The sequence below is a fragment of the Ovis aries genome, chromosome 4 (assembly GCF_016772045.2).
Source record: "Ovis aries strain OAR_USU_Benz2616 breed Rambouillet chromosome 4, ARS-UI_Ramb_v3.0, whole genome shotgun sequence".
NCBI classification, from domain to species: Eukaryota; Metazoa; Chordata; class Mammalia; order Artiodactyla; family Bovidae; genus Ovis; species Ovis aries.
In genome coordinates this window covers 81,749,112-81,776,039 of record NC_056057.1, presented here as the reverse complement: position 1 = coordinate 81,776,039, position 26,928 = coordinate 81,749,112, and the positions used below count along the sequence as shown (strand labels likewise).

At 41.9% G+C, this 26,928-nt stretch overlaps 1 long non-coding RNA gene across 1 annotated transcript in view; it reads left to right on the top strand.

Moving 5' to 3' along the window:
* The window catches only part of LOC114114534 (uncharacterized), a 76,352-nt gene that overhangs the window by 13,015 nt on the left and 36,409 nt on the right, over nt 1-26,928 (top strand). The window contains exons 2-3 of the long non-coding RNA XR_003589189.3: nt 3,522-3,595; nt 19,614-19,733. This is a non-coding gene — a long non-coding RNA (uncharacterized LOC114114534). The remainder of the gene's footprint in view (nt 1-3,521; nt 3,596-19,613; nt 19,734-26,928) is intronic.

Here is a 26,928-nt window from a genome sequence, read left to right as displayed (position 1 = left end):
ATAAATCAATAAGAAAAAAAAAATCACACTCAGCCTCAATCTAATAGAAAAATGGGAAAGTCATTTTAAAAATATGGACCAGAAGTTGGTTAGGTAAATGTTAGAGGATCCTTAACAATTAAATACCAAGTGACTGTTAAAACCCAGTGAATTCTTTGTAGCTGCAGAAACAACGAGTTACTAAGGAAGGGAGAATTTACAAGATAATACTGATTTTATTGAGGAGTACACTTTTCTGTAGATATGTTCTATTTCAGTTCAGTCGCTCAGTTATGTCCGACTTTTTGTGGCCCCATGAACTGTAGCACGCCAGGCCTCCCAGTCCGTCACCAACTCCTGGAGTCCACCCAAACCCATGTCCATTGAGTCGGTGATGCCATCCAACCATCTCATCCTCTGTCGTCCCCTTCTCCTCCTGCCCTCAATCTTTCCCAGCATCAGGGTCTTTTCAAATGAGTCAGCTCTTCTCATCAGGTGGGCAAAGTACCAGAGTTTCAGCTTCAACATCAGTCCTGCCAATGAATACCCAGTACTAATTTCCTTTAAAAAAAATGACCCTGGATAGTATGGTTCCACTTTTGGAGAATAAACACTGGTATATCATATGCAGAAGAAAATCTTTGGAATGAGATAGCCTAAAATACCCAAAAACTATCTCCAGGTGGTCACTTGTTTTTAATTTTTCTTTATTCTCGCTGCTTTTTCTAAAATGAACATATACTGCAAGCAGAGTAATAAAATTTTTATTAAGTAAAAGAGAGTGGAGACCCAATCTTTTGTTGTGGCAGAAATATAGCCTCAGCCTTTTCCAAAATCAACAGTTCCTCCTTGGGTCACCTGGGCCAGAGCTCTGCCAAGGGTGGGCTGAGGTCTGGAAAGCCATAGATCACTTGGGAGAAAGGCCACTGGACACTCGGCTTGGTTTCCAAGTGTGACTTGGACAAACAGGGCGTCCCTCCACCTGCCTCTCTGACTTACTACCCCGCAGGGCAGCTGTGTATCACCCCAGGCTCACTCAGCTTCTGCTCATGGGCCATGGGCCAATGTGCACTCGCTGAGTGTTGTTTTATTTTATGACAGTCAGAGCCGGTCACTAGGTGCAATGAAACATGAAGACGGCAGAGGTGTGAGCTGCTGATCTCTGCCACCATATCCCAGGGAAGGGAGTGCGGGAGGGAGAGTTATCCTGAAGCATCCAGTCCTCTGGCACACGGTTGCCTTTGCCTGGCTTGACTTTCTGCATAACTTCATCTGGAATTCTGTTTTCTCCTTTTTACCTGCTTCCAGATATTTCATGAAAGATTTTGATGAGCCCACTTGTCTGGTTATTTTGGCACCTTCCAGACAGGCTGGCTCCAAGGTTATGAGGTAGTTTGGACTCATCTAGTACCTTTATCAGGGAGGTTTTCAGAAGAGCAACTTCATCTGTATGAAATTCCTACGGAGTGGAGTGGCGGCTTTTAGAGCCAACGTGTCTGAGTCTAAAAACAGCAACCTGGTTAGACGGGGTCCACCCCAGAATGTCTTCTGGGGACATGCTCATGTTACCAACTGCCTCTTTAAGTCAGGTTTCAAAAGCCTAACTCACTTTTCGGTTTCCCTGTTGGAAATTGATGACAAGAGGGGGAGCCTCCAGAGTTGGAAAGTTTCAACCTATTCTGTCTGCTCCTGCATTAGCCTGGATTTAAGGTGTTTTGATTTTTGTTGGTTGTTGTTTCAGGGGTTTTGTGTATAGTCAACATGGAATATGCTCTTCCAAGGCCTGTGAAGGGCCCATTGAGTAGATGAAGTGTCTGAGACAGGAAGTAATCATAGGCTTAACCAGAAATATATATCTCAAGCTGTAGACAGAAGATTAAGACCACGGATGATGGATGTTAGGTCAAAATATGAGAAAGATGGCAAAGTGCCCAGTCTGAGAAGAATGAACTTTTACGGGAGGATAGCAAGAATTGTAAACTTAGGTTGGTGTTGTCTATCTACGGAAAAAGAGTTAACTTATCATGTGTTGGGCTTAACATTGAGTTGCCTGCTTATAGATGCCTGTAAAAATAGGGACCATTTTTATAATGAGATATGAACTTGACAGTTGATTCATGTTTTTAAAGTGTTGGAATGCAAACTAAGAGGGGATATAAGGGCATTTAGAAGGGATTGGAAGTAAGAATGCCTATCTGTGTGCCTAATATTGATCAAGAATTTTAGTGTTCTGTCTGACGAATGGCATTCTTTTGGTGAATTTGACCAATCTGATCAGCCTGTGCTGTATCTATCACCTTGTGATTTTGCTCATTTGCTCGTCCAACTGTGGCTCAGTGCTTCATTATTTATGGTAATCCATGTTCCCCTTCACAAGAAGGATCCTTTATCTTTCTGGGTCCAGTACCCAGTAGAGCAGATGGCACACAAAGTACATTCACCACTTTAGCCTTTATTTTATGATTGACTTTAACACATAGCAACTGTGGTAGACCCTGAACAAAGTCAAAATGCCTTTACAGAGAAACTTATAGGCTTTTGTTTATTAGCCTTTGGTTGTTTTCTTGTAATAGAGACCACGCTGACACAGGATTTTGATTTAGGGAAAGCAGAAAGAAAAAATTATGGTAATAGGTGTTAAAATAAGCCCGAGCTTTATTAATATATATCATTGTGCCTCCCTGCCCTTTCCAGCCCCTTCCCTGTGACCATGGCTGGCAGGCATAACTTTCCATTTTTCCTGTAGACATCCAGCAAAGTAGCCAGAGTAACGCTTTTGCCCTAAGATATTGCCTAGGGCTGGGGAGAGACCAGAAGCTTGAAGAAGACAACCAACAAACAAAGGAAAACAATGCAAAGCAACCTGCTATGAACTTGAACGAAGTCCTAGGTTTTTTATTGCTCTTTTGAAAATAATCTAAGTTTTGAAGACTGTTGAAAGTCAATGTCAATATTTAAAAATCTGATTTGTGAGTTGCTACAAGAACCAGTGGGTTCCTGGTGGCTCAGCGGTAAAGAATCTGCCTGCCAGTACTGGACACGGATTTGATCCCTGGTTCAGGAAGATCCCCTGGAGAAGGAAATGGCAATCCACTCCAGTATTCTTGCCTGAGAAATCCCATGGACAGAGAGGACTGGCGGGCTACAGTCCATGGGATTGCAAAGAGTCAGACATGACTTAACAACTAAACAACAACAATAAAAACCAGTGTATAGTGATTGTCAATAACAGATCTTTTATGACTATTAACACAATCGGTTAAATATGATAAGCCACTAATTGCAGTAATTAGTAAACAATAAATATTAGATTAACTTGTGCCTACTGATTTTCTGGAAAACAGTAAAGGAAAAAGAAGCAAATTTACCAAGATCAAGCCAACTTTGGCCCTAACACCATCCACTTCCTTTTTTCCCCATTCTTCCTTTCTTCTCTGTCCATTTACTCCTTTACTTAACAAATATTCATTAAACCACCTTAATGTGCCAAGCTGAGATCACTAAGATGAATAAGATAATCAAGTTTCCTGCTTTCTTTGCAGGTTTACTGTGAGAAGGCTACTGATGAGTGGCACTTTCTGCTGAGCAATAAGATAGAAGGTCATGAATTATCCAAGTAAGCTGACTGGCTGAATCTACCTGTTTTCTACAATATGGATATTTGTAAAGCAGGGTTTTTCAACTTTGCCTATACTGACATTTAGAGCCAGATAAGTCCCTGTTGTACGGGACTGCCCTTATGTGGTGGGATATTTGGTAGTGTCCCTGGTCTCTACCAACTAGACACCCATAGAACCATCCAGTTTTGCCAACCAAAAATGTGTCCAGATACAGTCAACATCAAGAGAATTCATGTTAACTAAGAACTGCTAGCGTAAAGGAACCATGAAAATGAGCTTTCTTGATGTTGCTTCTCACATTTCAGTGTTTAGAGATGGACACTAAAGGAATTATGGAGGAGGGAGGGTGTGTGTGTGTGTGTGTGTGTGTGTGTGTGTGATGCTGTGGGGAGGGTGCACACGCACATGCACACACTCATGCACTGCAGGAGTCAGCTAATCTTATATGGAGATAGATGGACGTATCAACAATTTAAATTTAAGATCTGTTGGTGTTTTGTCCTAAACAGTCTTCTCCAAGGTCTTGCATTTCAAGAAACAATATTGGCTTTTATCTGACATATTTACAGCAGCAGAATTTACTGAGGAATAAAGAATGCATCAGTTAAACTTGCTGTGACAGATTGCTTTTGTTTCCTAGAAGACCCAGGCCATACACATTATCCTACAAAAGTCTTAATTCAATGTTTACAATAGCTATCTTTCTATTAGTTTCAGATTGGCCAAATTTATGACACATTAGGCCTGTATTTTATGTTATTTGTAAATTCCTGCCCATTTTATGGGTCTGAGGTCATAATTTTACTAATTCAAATGATTCTGAAGGTTTCTGGTTGTTGTATCTTGCTCATATGACATATTGTTGGTCATATCTATGATTTATTTGCTGATGAGTCCTTGGTCAGGAACACAACTTCCAATTATCCAACTAATTATAACATTATTCTGTGGGAAAACTTCAGCAGCTGAAACTGTTGACTTAGCTAGAATCAAAAAGAGCAGCTTAATAGCAGATAAACTAAAATGAAAATTGTGTTTTGGTTGACAATCTCCGATGTTCAAGAGACAAGGACTAAGTAACTCTATCTATCATGGATGATACAGCGCAGTTTCCCATGCTGGATGGGGCCACGCTTGTAGATTTTACTGTCAAGATGGCCAATTGGGAAGAATTGTTCTGAAAAATTTCCAAACTGAAAATATAATTGCTTTGTTACTACATGACTCAGTAACCCGGGTTCTGAAAGACTACACACTCGGGCCGTTAAGCATATACAAAAAAAGCTGAATTCACCATGCTTCAATGTGGCCTTTCGTCCTCACAACAGAATGCTCCTTGGCTTTCAGGTAACGTGCACTCTATGCAAGGTCCTACTGTATTGCACAGGGAGCTTGGCCCAATATTCCATAATAACCTAAATGGGAAAAGAACTTGAAAAAGAATCAACACATGTATATGTGTAACTGAATCACCTTGCTGTCCACCTGAAACTAACACAACATTGTTAATCGACTATACTCCAGTGTATAAAGTAAAGGTGAAAAGAAGTTGAGAACTGGATAGTCTGGATTTTTGTGGGGTTAGTAAAATTTATTCTCTGCCTGGATCAAAATGCAGTGCAGAGTAAACCAGAAAGGTAGAAAAGCCATATCAGAAATTATTAGAATATGGGGCAAAGTTATTTTCATATCATTGCCAAGCTCTTCCTGTTATGTGCTTCCTACACAACAAAGAGGATGGTTACTCATATTGTGTGGTTGCTATCTGGTGCCAGAGGAGCCTTCTTCCCTTGTCATTTTTTCAAATTGTTCTGGGACAGTGCAAAGATGCTCACTAAAGGAGGACTTCAGGGGTGGAAAGCATACCTGTCCTAATTCCTGAGAGACAGAAGTTCTCTAGCAGGGAACTTCCCTGGTGATCCACTGATTAAGACTCCATGCCTCCGATGCAGGCATCTTGGGTTCGATCTCAGCATGGTATGGCCACAAAAAAAAAAGAAAGAAAGAAAGAAAGAAAGAAAGAAAGAAAGAAAGGGAAAGAAATTCTTCTGCAGGATTCCCATTTAAAGGAATGACCCAATAAGAGTTCTGACTTTGAATACTAGCCTACACAGTTCTATTTGTATAAAACATAAAACATTTCTAAAGGAGGAACTAGAACCATTGTTTATGAATATTTAGTTTCTAAGAAAGCCCTCAGACCTTAGAAATATCAACAAAAAAGTGGGCTAATATGGGGCCATTTTCATTAATGCCATTCCAAAATATGGCCACAGAGGACAATAGATCAGGAAGATTCCATCAAAGAGCAGAGAAGTGGCCACAAAAGCAAAGGGTCAGAATGATTCTCAGAAAGAAGAGGGGCAGCTTGGCTAGCTGAGCAAGTCCTCATTCTACTGCTTGCTGTTTCTGTTCAGCTGCACATTCATTCACTTATTTAACCATTCATTCAACAAACACTGTCACTTATAGTGCCCCAATGTTACAAAATTACACGAGTGAATAAAACCAAAGTTTATATGTGCAATGATGTAGTGACTACAGATGTTTCCCACCCACTCTGGTTTTCTGTTCTTTCTCCCCTATCGGATTGTGTATGTTGGGTGTGTGGCTGTGAGGCATGCCCATCGCCTCATAACCCCAAACATGAAGTGGACTTCAACCTCCAAATAAGATTTTAGTTTCTCTTGCTGGGAACTGAGTGAGTATGTTCATGTAGAAATCAAAGAAGGAAAAAACATATACACATAGTAGAAATAAGACTCCATCTTCATGGTGGGGTCTGAGTGGCATCCATGCCCAAGCTCTACCTGTAAGGGGGAGGGGCAGGGCAGAAGAAGCCTGTCCATAGCCTAGATGGTCTGTGTGCAGGAGTGGCAGGCACTCTTTACTGGAGAGAGAGTAGCAGATGATCATTGCCCGGGGAAGTGGAAAGTGTTGCTTAACCATGAGCCTAAAGAGAAGAGAATGAAATTGGATGAAAAATAATAGCCTCTGCCACATAACCCCACTCTCCTGAAATCTTTAGTAAGAAGGAGAAAAATATAGAAACTGTATTAGCTTATTTTAGCAACCAGGCTGTGGTTATCAGAGGAGACTCAAATTAGCACAGGAATAATTTGAGTGCGTTAGAGACACTTCCCACTGATAGACCTTGCTGCCATTCTTCAGGGTGAAATGGGTAGCATCCACTGAATGAGACCAGAATCCTGGAAGAAGATGGTTGGAATAAAAGGATGGGGCAAGAATGGAGAGGAGAGGGAATGTACCCCTTGCTGCCCATCTTGGCTTCAAAAATCTCTGTTTAAACCTGACATTTTATTCTTAGTGGTTCATTCCATGGTGTTAAAATACTCGACAATCTATAGTCCCTTACAGTCTAAATTTCACAAGGAGGGTTAATGCTTTTAATCTCTTGCACCATTGATGCAAAAATATGTTTGCATTGTCAGAAAGATCTGGTGCTTGGAGAGTTCTGAATAGATGAAAGAGTCCCACTAAAACTGGTGATGGGAGGAAAGTGGCCCTGAGCACTCTGATTTCAGAGGAATGGAGAGCCATCTACTTCACTGAGGAGGCTTTCCAGAGATTTTTCTTTCCCCTCTCCTCATTCCTGTGTGAGTCATCGAATTGCACGCCCTTATTTATCCCCCTCTTAGGTATAGATGACTCACACATTTATTTTTGTAACTGTGACCTCCCTTCAAGCCCCACACTCATATCCCTGTGCTACCAGTCATGTCCACTGGGGTGCTACCAGTCATGTCCACTGGGATGCTCCCTTGGAAATTCCAACACAACCTTATTTCCCTCAAAATCAGCTTCCATCTGCCTTTTCTATGTTATTTCTTGGGCCATCATACACTCAGTCACACACCCAGGAGTTCCTTTTGTGTCCTCAGTCTCTTCCATTTTCCATTTAATCACTTAAAAAGTCCTATTCATTTTACCTCATAAATAACCCCACCCCTAGGGGTTCTTAAATCACTTTTCATTCCCTCTTAGCCATAAATACTGTAATAACTGATTGACAAGTCTCCTTGTCCCAGTGTTCTTGACCACCAGCTGAACCCCCAGATTTATTTTCCAGATCCCTGCTCTAAGGATCTATTTGACCATCTCACTTCCTCACGCAAAACCTCTCAGTGACTCCTTGTGACCAAACTCACAAAATTCTGTCCTTCCAGAATCCTCTCCACAGTCTGGCTTTCCTTGAGTCTTTGACTTCGTCTCCCTCAGTTCCTCTACCAGCGCCTCTGCGCCTTCTGTTCACCTCTGATTCCCTTGAACACACCTTGCTGGCCAGTTGCTTTTGTTTCTGCTTCCTCTTCTCCCATAGCTTTTCTTACGATGTCCCCTACTTGTGCTATACAGCTCAGCCTAGGAGCCCCTTCTCTGGTGCTTGACTTTTGTTTTCAATTGCCTTCTCTTGACTCCTCTCCTGGGTTAAAGGTCCTTCTATGTGACCCTACAGTCTCCTAGGCATTCCAGGGTTCAGCAACTTATGGTTTGGCATTGAAATGATGTGTGTGTCTTGCTCAGCTGGTAGACTATTTTTTTCAGGGGAAGGAACGAAGTCTTGGTCACTCTTCATTCATAAGTGTCTGGACCCGGCACATCCCCTGCTGTGACAAATGCTTCTTCTTTGATGTGGCCTCACATGTGAGGAAAGCATGTCGTGGGCAGGACAAAGGGTGACTGTGAACGAGACAAGAAGATCATGAGAATCCTTAGAAAGTTCAACAATGGATGCCACTTGCCTTCAACCTGCTGATATTGTCCAAAGAAAAGGGCTGAGGAACTTCCCTGGTGGCCCAGTGGTTAAAACTTCACTTTCCAATGCAGGGGATGTAGGTTTGATCCCTGGTCGGGGAAATAAGAGTCCATATGCCTTGTGGCCAAAATATAAAAAAAAGAAGCAATATTATAACAAATTCAATAAAGACTTTAAATATGGTCTATATTAAAATTTTAAAAAAATCTTAAGAAAGAGAGAGTTAGCAACTTTTTGATAACAATGGGTAGTTTACTTTGCAGCAAAATGAACATGGGCGTGCTCAGTTTGGTGCTCAGTTTGGTCTGACTCTCTGCTACCCCATGGGCTGTAGCCCACCAGGCTCCTTTCCCCATGGAGTCTTCCAGGCAAGAAATACTGGAGTGGGTTGCCATTTCCTTCTCTGGGGATCTTCTCGACCCAGGGTTCAAACCCACATCTCTTGGGTCTCCTGCACTGCCAAGCAGATTCTTTACCACTTGCACTTAATCCAAAGAAGAAGAAAATGTTTGTTATAATTTCTAGCTTGAGAAAAAAGTCCAAAGGCTCCTCAATCTGCCCTTTTCCTAGACATGAGCACTGACCAGTCAAGATTCTTCTTTGGGACCATAAATGTCTTCTGTAAATCCACAATTTTCTCTGGTCCAACACTGTTGTCTACATCCTTGACAACTTTTACATTTTTGTTTTCATTTATCTCAGAAGTATTTTCTAATTTCCCATGTGATGTCTTCTTTGCCCCATTGAATGTTTAAGATGCTGCTATTTTATGTCCACATATTTATATATTTTTCAAATGCATTTCTATTACTGATTTCTAATTTTATTTCATTGCATAGGATGTTATGTTTTATTTGATTTCAATCCTTTTAAATTTTCTGTGACTCCTTTTATTGCCTAACATGGTCTATCCTACAGAATTTTCTATGCTCTCGAGTATAATATGTGTTCTGCTCATGTTGAGTGACATCTAGAGCTGTGTGTTAGATCTAGTCACTTTCTAGTGCTTTTGAAATCTTCTATATCCTCATTATTCTTTGCAATTGTTTTAACCATTATTGAAAGTGTTGTATCAAAGTCTCCAACCATTACTGAGGAGTGATATATTCTTCCCTTTCATTATGTTAGTTTTTGTTTTAGGTATTCTAAGGCTCTGATTGTATGTGCACATGTGTTTATAACTGCTATGTCTTCTTGCTTATGTAGAGCAACATGTTCTACAGAAGATTCTTGCTGGAATAAAGAATAGCAGCAGGAATGTGAACTTTTAGCCTAACCAGTATGCAGCAGGACAGCCTCTTGTCCTCTAGCCAGTGAAGCCTCCATTGCCATTTTGAAGACTGCAAAGAAATGACTAATGTTTTGATGTTCTGTGTTTGGCAAACTGCAGACATACCCTTAGGCTGGTTTGCTTCTACAAACCAACCCCATGGATGTCTTGGAGGTCCTGTGACATTGCACAAGTCTGAATGCCAAACAGAAAATAATTTTTATAGTTGATCTATTTGTTATAGTCATGCCATTCCTTCTTCACAGGAAATTACCCAGGTGGCTATATCTTTAAAAAAATTGCCACCCATGATCGCCTTCCAAGGTAGTTGCAAGATGGGTCACTAATGCAACATTTAGCAGATAACTTTCTCCCTCAGTCTATGATTCATGTCACTCACACTGGAATGTACTCCACAAACAGATTTGGTGTCAAATCTGGCAATCACTCTGCTCCCCCAGAGACCTTTGATGCTCCATTGCCCAATCGATAGTGATGACCACTAGGTTCTAAGCCATTAGATTCATGAGGTAGGAAAAAACAACTACCCACAAAAGGGCATAGCTCCTCATCTGCACTCCTTTCTTCAAAGGTTGCTTCTCATAGTGACCTTGGCTATTTCTTTGGAAGCTGAGACTTGAGGTATGTAGATTTTGTGTTCATGTCAGTCTTTTGTTCCTGTATGAATTTATTCTTGCAGCAGTCATTGTATATTATGGCATCAGTATTTGGAAGGAGGATCCAATTAGTGCCATCAAAAGGATGCTCCATTTTGCTTCCAGGTCCAGACAATAATGTTTGAAACCAGAGAAAGTCTTGCACAATGCACAAGCATTAGAGATACTGCAAATACGTTTCAAGTGTCCATGAATCTAAGAGATGTTGGAAATTCAGAGGACTGAATTTTAATGGCACTAAAAAATTTTTTTTAAGAGAAATATTGCAAATACATGGTGCATCAACTTGAAGAAATTTGGAGTGTCTTTTTCCACTTGTTCTTCCAATCTTCCTCATGCCTCTAGATATTTTCTCTTTTTCATTTTGTTTTAATTTGGGAGGCCAATGCTTCATGGCCTGCGGGATCTTAGTTCCAAGTCTAGGGATCAAACCTGTACCCTCTGCAGTGGAAGCATAGAGTCCTAACCACTGGACCACCAAGGAATTTCCTTATTTTTTCATGAAGGAAATTTTCAGTATTACATTTCATTCTGTGTGTATATATATTCATCCTACCATACTAGCACATTGTTTCTCCTCCAGAGCTTTAATGCATCAGTTCACAAACACATATATGTATTTGAGTGAGTATTCACCAGTCATACGTATATCAACGGCAATATGACAAGTCATCTGAGCTGGCAGATCTAAAAAGTACTAACTTACTCTAAGGATTTTTGAAGTTGAATGTTTATTCTTGGAAGATTGGGATATTTCCTTAAGAAGGGAAAAATACTGTGTACTCAGATGGTACGAGGAAATAGCAATCTCATGGTTTACTGTAACTGAATATGAATTCTCCTCACACCCCCCATACTCAGGTCACTTTCAATTACCTAGTGAAAAAACACTTAGAAATACTTGAAAAATCTTGAATTGCAGAAGTTCCCTGGTGGACTAGTGGTTAGGATTTCAGGCTTTTACTGCTGTGGCCTGTGTTCAATCCCTGGGGTGAACTGAGATCCAACAAGCCATGTGGAGTGCCCCCCCCACCAGCCCCACAAAAGAAAAGTTTCAAATGGCTTCAAACTAGAGTAAAGTTTACCAAGTCTGAGGTGACTTTTTTCAAAGGCTAAGCTTTTTGTCTACAAATTGACCATGAACTCCCTCACTGAGGACTCCATTATTCCTGCAGAACCTTGTCATCTGTCCCTTGCTTTTCTCCCTTGTTAGGTCATCCCCTTTCTTGGCCTTGTCTTCAGCTATGGTAACCTTCATTTCCACATTTTTATTGCTGAAGAGGCAGTGGGGGCCTCAGAAAGCCCTGGCTCTTCTATATTTGCTTCAAATGCAATCGAACCTAAGATAGAACTGAGTTGGGGGCTTGCTGTCCCCTTTCCTCCAGTGGACAGTTGGTGTCTCCAGATCTTTCAAGTTGAGTGACACCCAGTTCAATAGGCTCCTCGTCAAGAATTCCCAGCCTGTACTTTGTGGACCCCTTCAAAGACATATCATACACATATGCACGCATACAGATATACACAGGCACACAGCAACACTAACAAACGAACTCAAGAAAATAGCAGGTTTTGCCTGGGTGGCAGCAACTTGCATGGCTGCTGAGGAGTTCCAAGTTGAAAAGTCCATCATCAGTGTCATGAAAACAGTATGCTCTTCAATGGGAAATAGGTGGATGACTTGGCCCTTCCTGGGCAGAGCACACAATGGCTCCAGGTTGACTTTTGATAAGGGACATGGCAGAGTTCAGTGTGCTTGTTAGATAGAAATGCCACAGATCAGCTCCTGGAAAGTTTTCTACCCTAATCAGCCTCAGTCTGTTTATTTTCAAATCTATGTGTCGCTCTTTTAGGCAGATTTCCAGAGGGATCATCTGGAGATAAGTGTATTTCCAGCTTCCTCCCCTCCTAATAATGGCCAAGAAGAAGCTGACCCAAGCAAAGGAGTTGTACTTTAAGCCTCCATGGCACCTTTGCTGGAATTTTCCACAAGTTCCTTATTCTAAATTATACTATTTCAAATTGTACCTAATTCTTAATTATTTGAATGATTTCCACATGTATGATCACACTTGTTTCATTTTCAAGTATTTTGGTTTATGCACCCAGAAGTAAGAGATGTTTTTAGCAGATATATATGAATATATTGTTGGCTGCCCAAGTGCAGGCTGTCACCAGGCTGCTCAGACCACTGAGCACAAATGTGTCCTTTCTCAAATCAGCTTCTGATTTATGAGACAGAGATGTTCCTCATTGACTTTTACTTTTCCAAATGCAAGTAATCCATGGTCTACTCCAATATTAGGCTCTAATTAGATAACTTTTTGACATCAATTTTTTTCTCCACTTTTAGGGATATGTCTCTGGAATATGTCTCCAGAAACCTGAACAGCAGGATATACTTTCATGCCTACCTGGAGCCAATTTGTGCTGGGGAAAATTGTTTGTGTTGTTCTCCTTAAGAAGGGCTGTGTTAAATTAAATGGAACACTCCTTTCCAAATGTATTTACATACAAAATTTAATAATGTTAAATGGCACTCTACAGGATAAGTATGGGGAGGTATTACTTGCATATATTGATAGCCTAGTACAGCTCCTCTGGTTCTATGTGACCCTTTGTGTATACTGGTTCTTTTCATTCTGGTAGGACATATGTATCCAGGTGATCTAGAAGGTATTCCAAATCATCAGGTTAGCAGTTTAAAATAAGCGAGGTCAAACCCAATAGCATTTTATGGTGTTCAATATTTTGACCCTTTGAAGAGATGTCAAGTATAAATTTAGTTCACAGTTACATGAAACTGACTTACTCACCTATCTTGGGTAGCACCAGGAGAGATTTCCTGGACTTGTTGAGAGCAACCTTGAAGTGATGTCTCCCAGCCCATTGAATGACAAATTGAACAAGGAGTGTTAGGAATTCTAAGCAAGGTTTTCATATTCTATGTAGTATTTCTCATTGTGAAGATATTGAAAAGTCTTTTTAAATTTCCTGTTTGCTTCCTATCGGTGAACCATCGAGAAATTGAAAAAGATTTGACTCACTATGTTTGAATGAATATGGATTATTCTTGGTTGGGAAGGTCTTTGAGCGTAAAAAGAAAGTTCCATTTAGGTCAAAAGAATAGTGAATGAAGGGAAACAGAAAGAAACTTGCTAAAATTTAAACAATTTTAAACATTGTATTGTATCCTAAAATCAGATGTATAGCCAATCTTTGTAGGGACTTCTAGGTTGAGTGTGCTGACCAGGGAGAGGGCAGGCTCTGAGACACAGATTCTGGAGAGGGGTTGAGAACGTCACCCGTTATCATAGGCACTAGTCTTCCTCTGCTTGGGACCCAGCCACCCCGCATGACAAATCTCACATTGTAAAACCTCATCAACAGTGAGCAGCACTGGGTGAGCATGCTTTGTCCCCCAGAGATATCCCAATCTCAGGCTCTGCAAGTCCACAGAGATGATCCCGACTCATAGGCCCCAAGAATATACTCTTCTGTGATTGCAGAAGGTGCATACTTAATCCTTTGTATACTAGAAATAACTTCCAGTGAGAAGTTGTGTACATATTTACCCCTGGGGCCTAACTTCATGGGGAGTGGGAAAGTCCATGGATGAGGAGTGGAACAGCTGCCCACCCGCAGCTTGGTTGAGGTGGTTAAATTTTTGTGGTCTAGAACAGGAATCTGCTTTCAACTACTTCATCACACTGCTGGTCCTCCATGGCCCCCACTGAAAAGGCTACAGCAAACTACCTGTGATCTAGTCTCAGTAAGAGTGTCTAAAGAGTAAGCATTCCATTTGTGCTTCCACTAAAGCTGGGAAGACAGAAAGCTTCACACTTGAGTTTAAAAAATGTCCTAAATTAGATTTTGTTTTCATGCTGTGCCCTTGATTTTTAAGGGGACTCTGTGTGGCATCTTTCCCTGTAGCTCCTATCACTCAGTGTTCCCCAGAAGAGACCCTACCAGCAGGATTGCCTTGAGAAACTAATACAAGAAAAATACATTGGCTTCCCTGTAGAACCAGTACCTTTCTTCTTTGTTGTTCAGCCTCTCAGTCATGTTCAACCTTTGCAACCCCATGGACTGCATCATGCCAGGCTTCTCTGTCCTTCACCATCTTCCAGAGCTTGCTTAAACTCATGCCCATTGAGTCGCTGATGCCATTCAGCCTTCTCATCCTCTGTCATCCCCTTCTCCTCCTGCCTTCAATCTTTCCCAGCATCAGGGTCTTTTCTAATGAGTCAGTTCTTTGCATCAGGTGGCCAAAGTATTGGAGTTTCAGCTTCAACATCAGTCCTTCTAATGAATATTCAGGACTGATTTTCTTTAGGATTGACTGGTTGGATCTCCTTGCAGTCCAAGGGACTCTCAAGAGTCTTCTCCAACTCCACAGTTCAAAAGCATTAAGTCTTTGGCACTCAGCCTTCTTAATGGTCCAACTCTCACATCCATGCATGACTACTGGAAAAATCATAGCTTTGACTAGACAGACCTTTGTCGGCAAAGTACTGTCTCTGCTTTTTAATAAGCTGTCTGAGTTGGTCATACCCTTTCTTCCAAGGAGCAAGCGTCTTTTAATTTCATGGCTGCAGTCACCATCTGTAGTGATTTTGGAGCCCAAGAAAATAAAGTCTCTTACTGTTTCCTTTGTTTCCCCATATATTTACCATGAAATCGTGGGACTGGATGCCATGATCTTAGTTTTCTGAATGTTGAGTTTTAAGCCAACTTTTTCACTCTCCTCTTTCACTTTCATAAAGAGGTTCCTCAGTTCCTCTTCACTTTCTGCCATAAGGGTGGTATCATCTGCATATCTGAGATATGTTGATATTTCTCCTGGCAATCTTGATCCAGCTTGTGCTTCATCCAGCCCGGCATTTCACATGATGTACTCTGCATATAAGTTAAATAAGCAAGGTGACAATATATAGCCTTGATGTACTCCTTTCCCAATTTGGAACCAGTCTGTTGTTCCATGTCCGGTTCTAACTGCTTCTTGACCTGCATACAGATTTTTCAGGAGGCAGGTAACATGGTCTGGTATTTCCATCTCTTTTAAGAATTTTCCACACTTTGTTGTGATCTACACAGTCAAAGGCTTTGGTGTAATCAGTAAAGCATAAGTTGATTATCTGCATATCTAAGGATATTGATATTTATCCTGGCAATCTTGATTCCACCTTGTGATTCATCCAGCCTTTCTTCTTATGGGATGATAAAGCTGTACCTCCTGTTTTTTGCTTTGGCTACCTTGGGACTTAAAGCCTAATTTTTATGTGTGTAGCTGTATGAGTACATAAAGCCTGTGTATTTACATCCTTTTGTCATCTTTCCTTCTTTTCTTTCTCTTTTTCTATCACAAATTTGTTTTAGTCCTACTCTCATCAATTACTCTGAGAAAGAGATGGAGGCATATCAATAATGATTAAAAAATAGAACAGTGTTCAGCAATTTTCAAAGTAAAAATTGTTTCACTTCAACATGACTATTGCCCAATTTCTAATAACAACACTGTAAATCATATTTATTGGTTATTGAATTAATTATGAATTGAATTGCATATGGTGTTTCTTTTAAAGTATCATATATATGTATATATGATACATTAAAACACAGAAAACAAATTCAAAAATACTTTTGTGATTTGATTCATTTCAGGAATTTGTCAGTTCTACTTCTTAAAGATGGATTAGACCCTTTAGAAAGAACTGATGTTGGAAAGAGATCCATGGTTTGGTGAAAGAGTTTCTGAAAGAAACAATGAAGAGAAAATATATGAAACCATTCTAGAAACTGTTTCAGTCAGTCTAGAGATGTTTATCGTAGCTGCTTATCTATAGTCCAGAAAGGTGAACTTGTGCATCCAGCAGATCTGGTAGCTCTTCCCTTCTGCCATCTTTTGGAAAGTTTGATGTTTACTAGCCCATGATCCTGGACATGACCAAAAACTTGCTTCTCCAAGCTCAGTGTCTATAGCACACAACTTAGGAGTGACTCAGACAATCTATGTGTTGCCCAAATGGGGTAAGAAAGGACATGCCCTGGGCAATCTCTCCTGTTACTGCCAAGTCCTGTGCTCTTTTTCCCTGTAACCACTGCTTCTGCACAGGTCAGAGCACAGACTCATTGGCAGGGAAAATGTGCTGCCAGGCCTCCCAGAGGTGGGGATGTTATCCTTGTCACAGCTGGAAAAGAGCAAGTTGAGGTTGGATCACAAAGTGTTATTGTAAGCCACCAAGTTCATGAGTAAGAAATGAGAGAACTGCAGAATCTCCACTGAATGACTAAGACAAGCACAGAACCCCTGAGTGCAGAGTGCATCTCATAAGAAACTGATAACCAGATCTGCCCACACCCATGCAATTAAAATAAAATCACCTCTTCCCCACTTCCCAATCTCATATTAATACAATCCCACCCTCAATCAAAATGAAGTCAAGATATACATGTATAAATTCTGGCTTTGCAACTTTAACTATCCTTTCCCAAATGATGAGCATTGCTGGAAATAACAGTGATTTCTCAACTAGAAATACACCAAGTAACTATAAAATATCACTCCCCAACTATTTATTCCCTAATATAGAGGCTAAGACAGAAATCAAATGAAGAAAAATAAATATGATGCTTACTTCTAATTTGTGGGGTGCAGTTTTAATAATTTCAGTAGACTTCTATATAGCCTACCCATTTTTTTTCCCTCTTTCATGGCCTAATGAAATTTCCAAGTGAAACACACACTATTCTGTGAACAATGGACATGATAAGAGCTGGAACAAATTCTTCTTTCTGTCCATATCTTTGAGTCTTATTTACCTATTTCTCTGAAACTAGAATGAATGAAATAGGATAAGGTAGATATCTCTGACATTTATGAAATAAATCCTTCTACAACAAACCATTTATAATACTCATAGACTAGGTCACGAACTGATCCATCCTCTTTATCTGCTCATGACTTTGGATCAAACAATGAAACTGAGTTTGCTGAGAAGTGCTTCAAGGTCAGCCTCCTGCTGTTGTCATGGCTGAGGTCAAAGCAGGATGGCAGTAAGTCACCATCAGGTAACTATGCTACTTCCATATGTGTGATCCGGCTGGTGGTCCTGGCTCAGGGTAGCTGAGGAACTGACCCAGTGTGGAGTCAAGACTTATTAGTTTCCAACCTTGACGAGACCACCTCAGAGGTGACGGGCAGATCCTGAGGCCAAAAGAGACATCAAGTAACAGAATAAAGTCCTCCAGGGCTTATGAAGATATAAAGTAGTGCTGATCATAAGACAAAGGCTGGGCTGGCTAAATGTAGCAAGAGGATGTGTGATTCAATGCTTGATAAGTCAAGATGAAGGAATACAAAGCAAGATGAGCAAGTGTTCTCAGAAGCAAAAGCTCAGGTAACAAGAAGGTTGCTGCTACTCCATCTTGGAGGGCTGTTTGCCATAGACCTGCTGCAGTGCGTGGGAAGATTCCCACTTTGAGAGCTGCCAATATCTGAAAGGCCTAAGGGAGTTTAAAGCCCTCCTCATGAGCCTCTCCAGTGGCCTGCTTGTGGTCCTCTGGGTCCTAAGTGACCCCTAGAGACCCAGTCCCTTCCAGCAGCACCCCGTTGTGTCTTCCTTCCTGCTCTAAACAGCTGAGAGGCCAGCTAAGGGCAATGCCAGTGTCAAGATGGCTTGTTCTGCTCCTGACTTAAGAGAAAGCCCTGTAAATGCCGCTGGTGCTGGGCTGTTGCAGAGCCTTTCTTGGCAGAAATCCTTGTGCTAGAAATGGTTCATCAAGTCTTATCACAGGATCTGTCTCAATGCTTTAACATACGTATACCTATGGCTGATCATATAGATATTTAGCAGAAAATAACAAAATTCTATCAAGCAATTATTCTTCAATTTAAAAAATTTAAAAATACATAGCAACAAAAAACCTTAAAAAACACAAAACAACCTATTGGGAAACACTGTTATGCAACGCCCTGCTTCAGATAAGGGATCATCCCAAAGCGATAAACGAAAGTGCAAAGTGTTAGTCACTCAGTCATGTCCAACTCTTTGGGACTCCATGGACAGTAGCCCACCAGGCTCCTCTGTCCATGGAATTTTCCAGGCAAGAATACAGGAGTAGGTTGCCATTAGAAGATTCCATTCTCCAGGGGATCTTCCCTACTTAGGATCGAACCTGGGTCTCCTGAATTGCAGACAAATTCTTTACTGCCTGAGCCACCAGGGAAGCCCCTTTAGAATCCAATGCCAAGTAATAAATCTTCAGTAGAATCTAGAAACCTGTTGCCCAGTTTCAGGTCCACATCTTATTGGATCAGTCATTCTGCCTAAAGATTTTTGTATGCTTTATTTTCTTCATCTGCTTTGATTTGCCTGAGTTAACACTGATTTCTGTCTTTGATTGTGTTCATTAATAAATTACTGAAAAGGCTTAAAGCACTTTAGTATGCCCTGTTCCTAAGATAATGTTACAAAGCATAGTTATGCTGTTACAGGGTTAGTTATTCCCGATGGCTTTTGTCCCAGGGATATGGACTTAAAGGCTTTCTCCCTCCAATGGTGGCAGAAGGGTACTGCTCTGTGTCAGACAGAAACAAGTATTTCTGGAGCACGATCCTTTGTAGGTAAGAATCACCTGATTCATTCCTTTCTGGGCAACAAAGTATTGATGGCAACACACTGAGTCTGTCAGGTGGGGTTCTTAATTTAGAAATTTTCAGAATTAAGATTTGATAGTGGGATCTTCCCTGGTGGCTCAGTGGTAAAGAATCCACTTGCCAATGCAGGAGACACAGGTTCAATTCCTGATCTGGGAAGATCCCCCATGCTGCTGAGCAACTAAGCCTGTGGATGACAACGATTGAGCCTGTGCCCCAGAGCCTGGGTGTTGCAATTACTGAAGATCCTGTGCCCTAGAGCCCATGCTCTGCAACAAGAGAAGTCACCTCAATGGCAAGGCATAGCACTGCGATTAGAGAAAAGCCCACTCAGCAATGACAACCCAGCATAGCCCCAGATAATTAAATTTTAAAAATCATTTTTAAAAACGATTTGGCACATGGTGCATGGTGATGACCCAGAGAGATGTTATGGGGAGGGAGGTGGGAGGGGGGTTCATGTTTGGGAACGCATGTACATCCATGGTGGATTCATGTCAATGTATGGCAAAACCAATACAGTATTGTAAAGTAAAACAAAGTAAAAAAAAAAAAAATTAAAAAAAAAAAAGATTTGACAGTAGGAGTGAACTCAGGCACTGAAGTTTTAACTGTACTTTTTTTCTTTTATGTATAGGTATTCTTTTTGTGCCCAGTGTAGACTAGATGTGGATAATACAAATATAAAATGTGGTTTCTGCCCTCAGAGAACTCACAAGCTACTAAGGGAGAAAGTCTCAGATAAAAGCACAGGATGGTAAGTATTTTGATGAATTTGCCTACGATGGCATTGGACTCTGAGGAAGCAGTTCTGACACACTTCCTGGAGGAGCTGAATCTTGAAATAAGCATTTGCCTGATGGGTTTAGGGTAGTGGATTCCATAAAGAAGGGCAAGGAATCAAGAGGAACAAATCAGGAAGGTTGGTTGAGGGGGACAACATCACAGAAGCTTGGTGACACTGCAGGAGCTGACGATGCTTCCTTTTGTCAGTATTTGAGAGGCTCTAAAGTTTTTGCAGCAAAAGAATGACATGCTCTGATTTGTGGGCTTTTTTTTTTTTAAGAAAAAAATAATGTGGCAACAGAGTTATATATGGGTTCAGAGATGTGGAAGGGAGACAGAGACCAGTTTAAAGATGAGTGCAATCTCCAGAAAGATGCTGAGGGGGACCAAGGTCAGGCCAAAGCAGGGAGACAAGCTGGAAGGGGGGGCGTCCGAGAGATTTAAAAAGGATTCATGCAGACATGAGTCAGTGAGACTGAAGGCTAACTCTCAGACTTTGTGGATGAATTATGGTACAACTTATAGTGGTGGCAGATCATTGTTTTATTTTATTTTTTTTTTTTGTTATTTTTCTTTTTTTTTTTTTTTAGATCATTGTTTTAAATTTCAGCTTTATTGAGGTACAATTGACATATAAAATTATAAGATATTTAATGTGTACATTGGATTTGAATCATGTATACATTGTGCAAGGGCTCCCCTCATCTAGTTAATGCACACACCCATCACTTCCTTTTTTGTGTGAGAACATGATACAGTGATATCCACCAGATATCCTCAGACCTTATTCATCTATAACTCATCTTAACAGCCTATCTCTATTTCTTGCAAACTCCTAGCCCCTGCAACCACTTTTCTCCTGTCTGTTTCTATGAGTCTGACTTTTTTAAAAACCCACATACAGGTGATATCATGCAGCATTTGCTTTTCCCTGTCTGGATTATTTCACTTAGCATAATGCGCTGAGGAATTGATGCTTTCAAATTGTGGTGCTGGAGAAGACTCTTGATAGTCCCTAGGACTGCAAGGAAATCAACCCTGAATGCTCATTAGAAGGACTGATGCTGAAGCTGAAGCTCCAATACTTTGGCCACTTGATGCAAAGAGCCGACTCATTGGAAAAGAACCTGTTGCTGGGAAAGATTGAAGGCAAAAGGAGAAGGGGGCAGCAGAAAATAAGATGGTTGGATGGCATCACTGACTCAATGGATATGAATCTGAGCAAACTCCGGGAGACAGTGAAGGACAGGGGAACCTGGTGTGCTGCAGTCCATGGGGTCACAAAGAGATGGACACGACTTAGTGACTGAACAGCAACAACAAATGCTCTCAAGTGCTCTTTTCACTCAAAAATATACTGTTATATTACTTTCATGTCAATCAGTATGCACCCTGAAGTCATTTAAAATGCCTGCAGCATTCTTTGGGTACATATATACCATAATTAGTCTAATCATTTTCTACTTGGAGGTCATTTAGCTTCATAGCTTTTACTAAACAATGCTGTCTTAAGTGACAGGTTTGGAACTTGATTTTACTCACTTACCAGCTCAGAAGTAAACCCATTGCTGTGTTGTGGATGCTGGCAGAAGACACAAGACGCCTGGATCAGAGACAAGGGCCTTTATTACCTATATCACCAGAGACAGCAGAAGCATCAGCATGCCGCTGGTTCCACTGGCCCCCAGGAATGCTAAGAAAAGAAGCAATTCCATGGACCCAGATGGATGCCGTGAATGTGGTAGGTTGGCATTGCAGCTGAGGAATATCAGGCTTTGGGAATCTACTTCTGCTGTGTAAGCAGTAGGCAAGCCCTCTCTGTCCCAGGAGGAGACATTACTTCATCTTTCAAGGACACTTGCTTTAAGCACCATTCTGAGACATGGCCTGGGTAAAGAAATATGATGCTGCATTCTTGGCATATCCAACAAAGTGTGTAGGAATACAAGAGAACCATGAAGGACTATCTCTGAACAATAGCCATCCTTTCCTATACATTTGAAAATATCTTTAGGAGGGAATTCTCTGGAGCAAAGTGTTTATAACGGCGCTTTCACTGCTGAAGGCCCCGGGCTCGATCCTTCGTTGGAGAACTAAGATCTCACAAGCCATATGGCCAAAAAGAAAAAAAAAAAAAAAGAATGGAAAAATATCTTTAGGATAAATTCAAAGGAATGGAGTTACCCAACCAAAGAGTTTATACTGCCGTAGACATCACTGACTCAATGAACGTGAGTCTGAGTGAACTCCAGGAGTTGGTGATGGACAGGGAGGCCTGGAGTGCTGTGATTCATGGGGTCGCAAAGAGTCGGACACAACTGAGCGACTGAACTGACTGACTGACTGAGACATTCTGTACCTGTTACTAGATGACCTTCTAGAAACTTCCTCTTGCAGGTTTGCTTTCTCCGTTATTTTCTAGAAAATGACTATTGTTGTTCCTTTGCTGGCTCAAGAATGACATTTCTCATGTTAGCTCACAGGTCCATGGTGGTGTTCTCTGCTTTTCTGGGGATATGTCTCATCTGAGCCAACAGGGTATTTTAGCGGAGCCATTTCCTGATTGGTGTCAAGCTGAAAAGAGACCGCTTGCCTCAGGTTGGTGGGAGCAGGAATGCTAAGATAAGTAACAGCATGGCCTCCCCTTCCCGCTGGCCTCCCCACCCACCCTCCCAGCCTACAGCAGGTCATGTCTCTTCCTTTTCTGGAGGCCCATGTCCTTGTTTTCTCATTTGATCTCACACTACAGACAGGTGGTACGTTGTGTCTGTGTGCTTGTAGGTGAATTTTAATGACATTTCAAGGTATCCTGAAAAAACAAAATACTTCTTTGGATTGCTTTCGTCAAATAATAAAATTATTTGACATAAGTCTCATTGAAACCAGATGTGGAAATATGCAGTTCTTACTTTTTTACTATCCTTCCCTGGGGGCTCTTGGCTTATGCCAATCTGAATTTTGATGTTGAAAGCCTCAGGGCTCTCTTTTTTTCCAGGTGTGTTGTCTTTCATATATTGGGAAACTCTGGGAGAGGACCCTTGAGCAGTAGCTAACACTGTTAAAAGCAAGACTAAACCATCAGATATTTAAATCAGGAGGGGAGACTGGTTCTTGGATCAAGTCCTCTCCTGGACTAGGACTTGTGCAGGCATCTGGTAGTGGCAGGAGTCAGTGGTTCGGGGCTTGGGAAGCTCTGTTTTTTATTTTTTAATAGATTTGTTCATTCATTCATGGCTGTGCTGTCTTCATTGCTATGTGAGGGCTTTCTCAAGTTGCAACAAGTAGGGGCTGTTTTTGGTTGAAGCTCAGGGGCTTCTCACTGCAGTGGCTTCTCTTGTTGTGGAGCATGGGTGCTAGGGCACGTGGGCCTCAGCAGCTGTGGCCCATGGACTCAGTGACTGTGGGACATGGGCTGAGTTGCCCTGCGGCATGTGGGATCCTAGTTCCCAGGCCACGGATTGAACCCGTGTCCCCTGCATTGGCAGTCCAAAACTTAACCACTGGTCCACCAGAAAAGTCCCTGAAACTGCTTTTATCACAGACTTTTCCTATGACTTTGGTCTATTCACTTCTTTTGGGTTTCCTCTTCTGTTAAACAATGCCCCAATGCCTCAGCAGTAAGGAATCCACCTGCGGTGCAAGAGACATGGGTTCAATGCCTAGATCAGGAAGATCCCCTGGAGGAGGAAATGGCAAACCCCTCCAGTATTCTTGCCTGGAAAATCCCAGGGACAGAGGAGTCTGGTGGGCTACATTCGATGGGGTCGCAAAGAGTCGGACAGGGCTCACACCCTTCTGTTAAACGAGAATGCAAATCTCTGATGCTGACCTCAGTTAGAGAACCACCTGAAAAGCCCTGGCTTTTACTTACTTGTGTGAGACCCAAGTAGATCCCCAGGCACATTTTATATCCCACGAGAGCCTCTCTCCTTTATCCACAACCCTTACCCCAACCAGTGGCTCTCCATTTTTCCCACGTGTATCCTTTGAAACACCCATTGGCCAGATGTGGGATCCGCTTGATGTGGATAAGCTGGGTGCTCTGCAGGGGGAGACCCTGAGTGCTGTGCCCTCCAGGTGGTTTAATTTTGCTGCCTACCAGGGAAGCACATCCTTTTCTACTAGGACGTTTGAAGGAAAATCTGTAGTACCTAAAAAGAGCCGTGTTTGAAGAAGACTGGCCCTAATTTTCTTCTGATTTTGTGATATCTGTAACGAGTGTCCTGCAGGCAGGAAGATTAAGTCATTGTTATGGTCTCAGTGTTCATGTCTCCCAGCCCCCCAGTATTCATGCATGAAAGCCCCAGCTCCCAATGTGACTGGATTTGGAAACAGGGCCTGAGAGGAGGTGGCAGAGGTTTAAATGAGTTCAAACAGCAGGGCCCTAATCTGACAAGGTTGGTGCCTTCATAAGAAGAAGAGGATATACCAGTCTTTTCTCTCTCCACCATGTGAGGCCACGGCAGAAAAGCGTTCATCACAAAGTTCTCAGCAGTGCTCTAACCTGCAGGACCTTGATCTTGGACTTCCAGCATTCAGAACTGTGAGAAAAGACATTTCCGTTGTTGAAGCCACACAGGCTGTGGTATTTTGTTATGGCAACTAGAGCAGATAGACAAAGCTGTGTAAGCACTCCAGAAGCAGCCACCATGACTGGGCAGGAGGGAGTCCAGTCACCTTCCAGGACTGGCATTTCCCCCTGACTGGTTTCAAACCAGTCTTCTCAGATCGCTTCTTGGGAGAAAACAAACGCTAGGAGAACCAAAAAAAAAAAAAAAAAAAAAAGCTGAGGATGTGGGCTTGGATTTTTTATTCCTAGCTGTGCTGAGGTATTTTTCCATCTTTCTATGAAACGTGTGCAGATCCCAACAATCCAAATGCTCATCACATTTTATGGGCAGCACTTGCTGAATCATCTGCCTTGAGATCTCTACATTAAAGTTTTCTGAAAGCAAATAAATCATATTTACCATGAATCCATGCACCTGGCATGACTATTTGTGGCCAGTAAAAAGATTAGTTGCAAGATGAATAAATCCACAAATGAATGAATGAGTAGTAAATGGAATGTTGCTGTTGTTCAGTTGCCCAGTCATGTCTGACTCTTTGTGACCCCATGGACTGTACCACGCCAGGCTTACCTTTCCTTCACTATTTCCCAGAGTTTGCTCAAACTCACATCTGTTGAGTCTGTGAAGTCATCCTGCCATCTCATCCGGTCACTCCTTTCTCCTCTTGCCCTCAATCTTCCCCAGTATCAGGGTCTTTTCCAATGACTCTTGACTATAACGTCTGGTCAGTTTTCCAGATCATTCCATGTTTCTTCTATGCTTGCAATAACCTTCTTCACCCAAGGTTTTCTATATGTTTATAACCTAAAGAAGCTGATCGGGATACTTTTATGGAATTCCAGTCTGTAAAGGAATGAAAATTTAGAAGTAGCAACTCAAGGACCATCCTTCTTAAATATAAAGTATATAGATGGCTTCCTTGGGCTCCATGCCAAAGTTGAGATGTTCAGATCATTTAAGTCTGTTTCACAGGCTTAAAAGAAGTCAAGTTCCCATTAGTTCTAAGCTCAAGAAGCTGCTTCTTCTGTCTGCAAATATCAGAATGCCCAACTCACAGGGTAGTGAACCAATAGTTGTATTTTCCTTTCTCTATATGTAACAAAGTCTAAAGTGGGATGTACAGGGCTGATATCCTAATCCAGTGATCTTCTAGCTCCGTAGCTTTAAAAAAAAATGTTTTCCAGATGGTTTCAGCCCCTCCAGGCATAACATCTGGTTTCCAGTCAGCGAGAAATTGGAAGAGCACATCTTTGCCTCTTTATTTTGGATCCCATAATCCAGCCCAGGGAGTGGTGCTTTCACCTCCTTGGCCAGAACTCCAGTGTACAGCTCGCCTTAGACACCAGGCTGAGAGGCAGGCAAGGAAGGACTTGGTGGAGGAAGTGTGTTGACTGAGCCAACCTCCCCTGTATTCTACACCATCTCAAGCAAGAAGAGGGAGCTTTCAGAGAATCCCAGACAAGACTGAGAGATAGGGAAATAGGAGTGGCTTTTGAGAGTCATCAACCAAAGATTCTGGGCATTCGCTTCTCAGCCTTAAATAAACTCCACGGAAGCCCAAGTCTGTGTCACCTTGTTCCAGTCTAAATAGCCAATCCAGGATGAGGCCTCCTTCCCAATGTAGGCCAATCGGCTGAGGGTCAGGTTTGAACAGTTCATTGGTGGGGGTGAGGAGTTATGCAATGAATTGATGACTATTTTCAGAGAAGGAAGGTCATGTTGAATCAGGAAGCCAGGAGGTCTACCTAACCTTGAGGGGCTGAATGGGAATAGCAAGCAGACTCTTCTAAGATTTCCTCCTGTCAGCCGTCATTATCCTCCTCAGATGGTTTTAGGGACCTTGAAGAACAGAGCTCTCGTCTTAGCACCCCAAAACATGTGCACTTCCTCTCTCTGGCCAATGACTTTGGGCAAATTATTCCTTAGACCTGTGTTACCTTCCCTGTGAAGTAAGTTGTATCCTAGAAATAACCATGGATAGGAATGGCATAATCACACTCTGACAAGCCTAAAGCTTTGTGGACAGAGAAGGTGTTCTGATTTCTAGAACAGTACACTCCTTACCAGCCATGTCCTCTTTTAGGAATGGTTGGGGAGAGATACGTGTGTGTACAGAGCAGGCATCTGCTGGAACCGAGAGCCAGGTCTCATTGTTTGTAACATATGTGAATAGAGAAGGTAAAACCTCATGTCTCCCAGCTCACTGGAGCTCACACAGAACCCAAAGGGTTAAAGCAACTTTCCAAGGAGCTACACACAGAAGTCTCTAAGAGGCTGTCCAGTAAGATAGTCAGTCGACCACACCACATTCAATGAGGTCATGGTCCCACGTGCATCCTCTTCTCCTTGGGAGAAGGTATATAACATATAAATAAATGATCAGGTTACAGAATGAACTCTGAATGACCAATTTTGGTTCAAGTAAAGGCCTTCTCCTGCCTCACCATTCTCCGACGATAAATCTTTCAGCAGCAGGTTGATCCCTCTCAGAAACAGACAGTCTAGCAATGTTTCCACCTCCTGCCCCTCTTAGGAGGGAGTGAGTGCGAGGTGGGGGCCTGGATGCACACACGACCTGCTGCAGACTCACGCCTG